An 8655-nucleotide genomic window follows, 5' to 3' on the forward strand; every position below is an offset into this window, starting at 1 on the left:
TGGCCCCTTCAAACGGGGCGGTAAGCTCCGTAGGATTCTCAGGAACTCGTCGCCTCACGGCCCAGCCCTAAGTTGGCACTGACTAAGGTAAACCACGTCAGGAGACTCACCCCCAGCTTCATGAGCTCACGAGGACACATACTCACATCGCATAGGAAAGTAAAAACTGTGGTTTGCTTACACGAGGGGCTCCCCCTCTCAAAATGCTCTTACAAGTTTTCCAAGGGACGCGCCCGAGTTTTGCATGCAGAATAAAACAACAGGAGAATATGGGATCAGCCAGAGATATCGCTCGTTGCATCGTCCATGGACGCATCGCTCGCATCGTCATCACCTTCATTGAAATCGTAGCCGCTGTCGGCGACGCCCCCGTCGCCGTCGTCGCTCACATCACCTTCGTCTGCAATGACCACCACCCCATCGTTCTCCGAGGTGAAGGCCCTGACCAACGCGTCGACATGGTCCTCTACCCAACGCACCAGGTCGCCCGGGACAGCCATGGGTACCGGGGCAATGGCGGCATCGAAGTCGAAGTTGGGGTCGGCGTTCAGGAGGTGGCTGAAGACACGGGAGAAGGCGCGCTGAAGGAGGCCACGACCCCTCTCCTCCACAAGCTGCCGAGCTCTAGTAGATTGAGCCTCCAGGCGCGTCACCACCTCGGTGAAGAAGGTCAGGTGGCTGGCGTAGTCACTTGAGTGAGGGGTCGCGGCTTTCTTGTCGCAGATATAGCCCAAGGCGGTGTTGGCCCTGTTCCGAAGGTCTTGAAGCATAGGAGCATGCTCGCGCTCCAGCGTTCGGCGTTGAAGCACTTCCTCCCTGTTCTGCTGAGCAACGGCCTCGGCGTCGTCAACTCGCCTCCAGAGGGAAAGCAGCTCGGCGCGGGCGGAGGCCAAGTCCGCTTGCGCCATAACCAAGGCGGCGATTGTGGCCTCCGCACGCCTCTCGGCCTCGTCCAACCTCGGCCTGAGGGCGCCGGGCCGGCCCGCACCCTCCTGACCGGCGAGCTTCAGCTTCAAGTCGTACCTGCCCTCCAGATCTGTGCGAACCACGGCCACCCGGCGATTGACCTCCTCCTCGACTCTGGCCTCACGGGCCCCGACGGCATCTTCAGCTTGAGTGACTTGACGCTCCCTCGTCTCCAGCCGCTCGAGCTCGAGGCTGCGCTCCACGGCTTCTAGGGCCAGCGTCTCCTCATGCCGCTGGACCTCCTCTTCCTCCGCAGGCATCCCCCTCATCGACGCAAGGGCGGCACCGCGCGCCTCGACCTGCTGCTCGAGGGACGCGCTCCAGGCTTGGAGCTCCCACGCGCGCTCCTCCACAGCCTCGCAGCGGCGATCGGCCTCGTGAGCTTCTTCCAAAGATCACGAGTGGGCCTCATTGGCAATCTTGAGGGACGCCTCCACCTTCGCGTTCTCGAGGTCGCGATTATAACGACCAAGCTTGATGGCCACTCGCAGCTTGCGCCGCTCCTCCACCAACCGGAGACCTTCAGCCTCAAGTCACCAGTCAACGCCAGCAAGCTCTACACCAAGGCGGCTCATCGCGCCCATCGCTTCCTGGAAGAGCTCGTGGTGGACCACGTTGTGCCCGCGCTCGAGGTCGAACGCTCAGCCCATCTCATCCTCCACCTCGGGGGCTGCGGGTGGAGTATCAAGTGGCGCACCACCTCCCAGTTGGGGGTTGGGGGCTGGCTTCGCCCCAGGCGCCAGATGACCCTCGCGAGGGGCCCGAACCGAACAAGGCCCGCTGCTTGAAGAAGACTTCAGGATCGAGGCTAGCCAGCACCCAACCATGACCAACGAAGGAGCCATTGGCACGCCTCCTGCGCTCCGACCAAGGACGCGAAGGAAGGACGGCCAAGGTGCAAGCTCGGGGCGCCTTGATAACGGACCAACTCCCCTGGCTGCCCCTACGCCATGAGGAGCGTCCGAGCCTGAAGCGCCGGAGCTTGGCGGGCGCGACGGGACGAGAGGGAGCTGCTCCTCTGGAGATTTCGCGGCCTTAGCAGAAGGGGACCTGAGGGGACAATCATCAGGAAAGGAAGTAGGCATATAGAAGATCACCAGGATAAGGTACTTACTTGTCGATAGAGATGTACCTCCGTCGCTTCAACAGCCCAAAGATGTTGTCACCGCTGGGGGATCCCTTCCTCTTGCGGAGCTCCTCGAAGTCCACACAAAGGTGACCGAAGCGTTGGACGTGATGGCCGGAGCACAGCGAAGCCGAAGAAGAACCAAGAGGGACGGCTTTAGGGGAGCCCAGCTGCAGCGAACAGCCCGGCTCTCTCTCGCTGTGACCTCCCGAGGCTCCTGGAGCCTCAGCCTCGGGAGCCGCATGCCGCATCATCAGCGACTGATGCCTCAGGAGGGGAGTCGCAAGCTCCTGAGGACAACGCCCCTGGATCACCGCTCGGCATGTGCTCCTCAGCACCTGAGCAGCCGGCCCCCGTCGTAGCTCGCTCCCCTACACCGTCACCTGGGGCAAGCTCGGCACCGGCGGTGAAGACGGGGACCACGATGACAGGATTCTCGCGGGGCCCCACCAAGCCAATTGGGCGTAGCCCCTACTCATCAAAGGAAGGCATGTTCGCGGAAAAGGTAACCTTGTTCTCGCAGCGGTACAACATGCAGCTTTTCCTTGGTATCTCGTCCGGCAGAGGGACACCAGATAAGACCGTGAGCACTGTTTGCCACGCGGCGAGAGGAAGCCCCTCCTCCTGAAACCTCTTGTTGTCCTGTCCTCTGAGCAAGGCCCACATCACGCGATAATGGTGCTGAAGCGGAGCAACTCGATGCTTGACGAACTACCTCACCACCATGGGCGCAGTCACACCAAGGTCCTTCAACCATCGCAGCCTGGCCCAGACGGGGGTGAGGCAAGGGTTTGTGAGCCTCTGGTGACCCCAGCCGGAGTTTGGAATGGCAGGCCCCACCGGAGCTTGGAGCAGAGGGTTGAGCACGCCGGCATCAACAAACACCCAGCACGTGCGGAACTTTTTCGTGGATGCAGGGAGCTCGAAGTCAATCCCCATGCCTGCCGTCGCAGCCACAGCCTGGAAGCCCACACACCCCGAGCTCTGCCGGGCACCGGTGAGATGCAGCGAGAAGAAGTGGTGGAGGAGCGCCATGGAGGGGGTAATGCCCACCATGGCCTCACACACAAAAGCGAATATGGCAAGAAGGGTCACAGATTGAGGGTCAAGATGGAGCATGTGGATCTGATAGTGCTCGAGCACCACGTTGAAGAAGGCGGAGAAGGGAGGAAGCAGGCCAGCCCAGAGGGCGTCAATGAAGATCGGGACCTCGGTGACTGCCCGAGCCATGCAGGAGCGAGACGTAGGCCAGGCCGGCGTCTCCCCCCACTCGTTGAAGCTGGAGGCGAGCATGGGGCGCACCTTGCCCATGGCCTTGTCGTTGAGCACCCAAGGCCGGCTGAGCGTCGGCTCGAAGGATGGAGGCACAGTTGGCAAGGACAGAGGTTTCTTCCCCTTGTCGGCTTGTTTCGGCGCCATGGCAGTGAAGCGGGCGGAACACTGGTCAGATTGAGAAGGCGGAGCAGGGCGTCGAGGAAGCAGGGAGATTGGAAGGGCCAGGCGTGGCAAAGGAAGAATAACTGTGTAGGCCGCATGGGCGGCATAGCCAGGCGGATTCGAAGGTAGCGTCGGGAAGCGGAGACGCCCACGTCCAATCAACCGCCATACGTCAACCGAGGTTGCAGGCTTTTGGGGGCCCGCGGTGCTCCGAACTTGACCCTTGGCTTCACCGCGAAGCCAAGCCCGCGCACACCTTGGGTCCGGGGGCTAATGTCGGCGTTCTGGGAACGGGGGTCCCCAGACTTGCCTGCCTGCGGCCCATGGCGTGGCGGGGCCAGCAGGTCGTACGACCCATCTTCATCAACAAAGCATCCGAGACCCTCACGAGGGGCCAAGCCTCGCGAGGCGGGCGACGCAAGACCTCCTCAGGAGAGGCCTGGTCAGGCAGGCTCGCGAGGAGCGGAGATATCAAGGCAAGGCGAACCTCACGAGGCTCTCGTGACATGAGCCATGATGATCGACACCAGCCGGGCGCCAGGCAGGTGCCAGCGCACGCAACGTCCTTGTTTCCTCTTTGGTGCAAGCAAGGCAAGCGCAAACACGGAGTACCGAGGCCTCAGGCAAAGGTTGCCATTTCGGTGCAACAAGACCAAGACCAGGAGGACTGCAAGACGGAGGTCATCGTGGAGCCCAACACAGCGTCATCACCAGAGCCTTTCCCAGGCACAGATCATCCGAGGACCCCTTAATCCAGGACTCCCTCAGTAGCCCCGAACTTGCCTTCAATGACGACGTAGTAATCGGCTTTATGACTTCGGCTTTGTAAGGCGGGTTCTCCATTATACTTCGGATTGACAATTGTTCTGCTCCATATTAAACATAATGTTTATGCCGCCATCGCCCCGGCTTCCACGTGTCAAACGAATGCAAACAGTCCAGGTATATTTTACAAATAACCCCTTGACCACGCAGGGATGGAGTGTTTTTAAGGAGATTGGATCTCAGATACCATTCCACACCACGCGGAAATCCTTAGAACTTGCCACATGAAATCGTCCAAACATGGCCGATGCTTCTAGCTCCTCCTCACGTCCCCACGGCCCTCAAAAAGTCGACTGGGAAAGATGCTAGGTGTCACACGCCCATCTGAATGAACTTCAGATGCATGGATATCTTCCTCCCATGGATCTAGTATTCGTTCGGGCTGGGTTAACTTCCCTCAATGGTGAAGCCCTAGTGGAGAATTTCCCCAGTCCCTCTAAAGAGGAGCGGGTGTGCTTCATTTCCTTCCTTCTGAGAGCGTAGGATTCCGTATCCACCCTTTCCTCAGAGGTCTTCTGGAGTATTATGGCCTCCAACTACACAATCTGACGCCAGGCTCCATCCGGCATATCGCGGGCTTCGTTGCTCTCTGCGAGCTGTTCCTAGGCTGTGAGGCCCATTTCAAGCTATGGCAGAAATTCTTCTGCCTTGTCCCCTGCTCCCAAAAGGGATCTATATTCAAGGTGGGCGGCGCCGAAGTATGGTGCATAGCCGGGACAGGATACCTGTCCGACACTCCGAAGTAGGCATCCGAAGAGTGGCCCTCAGAATGGTTATATCAAAGACGTCGTTCTTTCAGACCCAATCCGGCACGGTCTTCCCGAAATCTCCAGCACTCCTTTAAAGAAGCGTGTCAGCTGGTGTTCCCGAAGCCTCAAGGAAGGAGACAGCGCGGAGGTCGAGAGGCTGGCAAGCAAGATCAGAGTACTTGCCAACTCTGTGTTGTCTATAATCGAGGTAATGGCGATTTCAATAACGTGATGCGTTCAGCTGCTCCAATCCAGAGGTTTTCCTATGTGGAATTACAACGGGGAGGACGATGTGTCCCGTTGTCTACACAAAGGTCCAGACAATTTTGCCGCCCTGGCCACCATCCTAGCTGACCTTTACAAGGGGGAGAAGGAAAACTTCACTCGCTTGAAATGTCGGGAAGGTTTTTCCATCTATAACCCCATCGATTGGGTGGGTTTTTTAATTATTGGCCTTACTCAACCTTTTTCCAGAGTCATGCTAGTCAAATTTAATCCATCTACTTTTAATAGGAATGGAGAAAGGTCGTCGAGGGGTTCTACATCCCCACTCTGCAGCCAGTGGACCATGTTCGGGACCTCAATCCCGGATATGAAGAAGATCCAGATATATTCATAGAACTTAAGGAGGGGGTCTTTTATTAGGCGAGCTACGATTGCACGGAAGTGGCCATTATAGTCGATTACCCCGGACTTGTCCCCTCCTCTCATGTAAGTACCTAGGAGATGTCTCCTCCAAATGAGTTTTCCTGTTGCGCCTCACCGATCGCACTGTCTCATGTTCCAAAGGGGCGGTGCTCATCTCGTCGAGCTGCATCAAAGGTGTCCTCTAAGAAGGCGGCGCCCGCACAAGGCGAGTCTTAGAAAAGAAGGGCAAACGGTGATACTACCGAGCCCCCACCTTCACCAAAGAGGTATAGTTTTTAACATGCACTCGGTGGATAGACCGAATTGTGACGTTTTCTGCTGGGCCATTTTTAGGAAGAGCATACGCCGGACTATATTCAGGGACCTCGCCGATCATGTATCCACCAATCCAGCCCCGTACCTTGCCATAAGGACTAGGGTTGATACGGGAAAAATGCCCGATTGTCATCTCCAAGAGGCTTCGGACAATGTGTCTATTACCAATTCTGAAGTGGGGAGCGCGATGAATCATTGGCGGCGGAAAGAGGCCATGCGCGACCCAAGTTTTACCGAAGAGGCGTTCAATGCCCTTAGCTCTGCGGATGCATATATCTGAGCTGCTCGGGATGGACTTGCTGGAGCAACTCACCAGCTTTCAAAGGATATGCGGGTAAGAACTTTTGTGTAGATTCAATAATCCTGTGCCAGTAGCCCCTGAGACTTGAAGCAGTTGGCCAAACTGATTTAAGGGTCGTTGATATTATCAGGTACTCGCGATTAAAAATAACACGCTGTCCAAGGAGCTTGAAGAATGTCGGACCAAGTTAACTATTGCCACCGCTGAACTGGAAAATTTGAAGAAATCCAAGAAGGCTCCAGATTATAAGAACAACAGTGTCCGAAAAATATGATTCTGTGCTAACAATGATTTTTGAATATTCATTGTTTTGTTTACGGCAGCAGGATCGGCAGATCAGTTGGAGGAGAGGCTGAAGGCTGCTCAGGCGGACAAACAACATGCCGAAGGGCAAGAAGCCACTGGTCAACGTGTATTAACGTGGGCCGTTAATGAGAAGAACAAACTACAGGATGCCAACATCAAGCAAGCCGAGGAGCTAAAGGACGTAAGAGCCAAACTGTCGGATGCCTTCAAGGAGAACCGAAAGCTGAAAGGCGACATATTTAGTATGTCCATGAACCTAACTTTCATAACATCCCCTGATGGAATTTTTTTACGAGATTTGTTCCTGTAGGTTTGTTAACTAGGTGGCCCGAAGGATAAGTGTCCAGATTTCAAGGCGACTTGCTGCAAGAGCTATCCAAAGTGCACGAGCGAGCTCGAAAAGCAATGAGGAACATCGCTAGGGCTTTATGGCCATCCGATTCTCCTCCAGGAAAGATGGGGGAGCTCGTGGAGTTAGTAAAGGGAGCTCGTCTTCATTATGAGCTATGGAAGGCATTAGCATGTCGAGAAGGTGCACAAGAGGCCTAGGCCATGGTGAAAACACGGTATACCAGACTTGATCTGAACCATATGGCCCGGGTCAAACCTCGGGGCCCAGACGAATAGGAAATTCCGGTTAGCTTGGTGTACGATCAAGTAAAGATAGCCGCCAAATTCTCACAATAGGACTGTACACTAGATAGCCTGATAGATGGCATTGATAAAGAGTAGGCGTGTGATTTCATGTAACAACACACTTTATCATCAAGCTTATCTCCGACCAAATTGTAAAATATTGTCATGGCAGACCTTCTACTTCGACCTCCGAAACCCAAAGGTTGGAGTGTTTTCGAATACTATACCTGTGGGAAACACCAAGTATGTTCGGAAACCAGGCAATCCGGTCATAGTGCATGAACACACAAACTGTATTCGAGGAGCTATGTTATATTACTTTTTAACGTAAGAAACATCTTCCAGAGAGAATAGTTCCATTAAGGGTTCCTCTCCCTAGGTCAGCATGCCTTATGTGTACATGCCTAAGCCCTGGTGCGAAAGAATCGCCGGAGTCTTTGTATTTTTATAGTTTATATTGCCACAAAGGCAGTTCGTCGTTTGTCCGCTGACCAATTATTCCCTTAAGGACACTAGCTTTCAGCTTCACCCATCTGAGGTACATGTCTGGATGACCCGGTTGTAACAATTGCAGAGGTGCTCCCTTCATGCCCTAGCCGAACAAGTGGGAACGTAGGGCATAAGCACATGAGCCAGGCAATCCATCTTGGCAAAAACTTAAGTCATAGAGGTGCATATAATGGTGAAGACAGGGCATATGTGAGAAAACAACATATATATGGTGAGCTTTATGCTCCAAAATAATAAGCTTCTATTGAGAGAAGCCCCCAGTTATGATGGGGTGTGTACATTTAAGGTTGCATACCCCTCAAGTGTTCGGATTACCCAAACACACGCTAGAAATCATAAAGAAAAAATGAAAAAAATGAGGAAAATGAAAAATTAGAAAAAGGGAATGAACAAAGGTATGTGTCTTCACTCACGCGTAGAATCTTCGGAGTCGAGCAGCGTTCCATGGGTTCAGCTCTAAGCGATTATCCGATGTATTGCGAAGGCGATAGGATCCTCTAGTGAGAACTTCATCTATAATGAAAGGACCCTCGCATTTGGGCTTGAGCTTGTCCTTTTTCTTCTTTGGTAGGCGCAAAACGAGTTCACCGACATTATAAGTCTTTGCCCGCACTTCTCTGCTTTGGTATCTTCGAGCTTTTTGTTGGTGGAATGCGGAATGGGCTTTTGCAACGTCGCGCTCCTCCTCAAAGCCGTCTAAGTCGTCTTTTCGATCGAGCTCGGCCTCTCTCTCCTCATACATGCGCACTCGAGGTGAGTCATGAATAATATCACAGGGCAAGACAACCTCTGCACCATATACCATGAAGAACCGTGTGTATCCGGTCGTGCGATTG

The sequence above is a fragment of the Triticum urartu genome, chromosome 7A, assembly GCF_056163025.1.
Source record: "Triticum urartu cultivar PI428250 chromosome 7A, HENAU_Tu73, whole genome shotgun sequence".
Taxonomy (NCBI): Eukaryota; Viridiplantae; Streptophyta; class Magnoliopsida; order Poales; family Poaceae; genus Triticum; species Triticum urartu.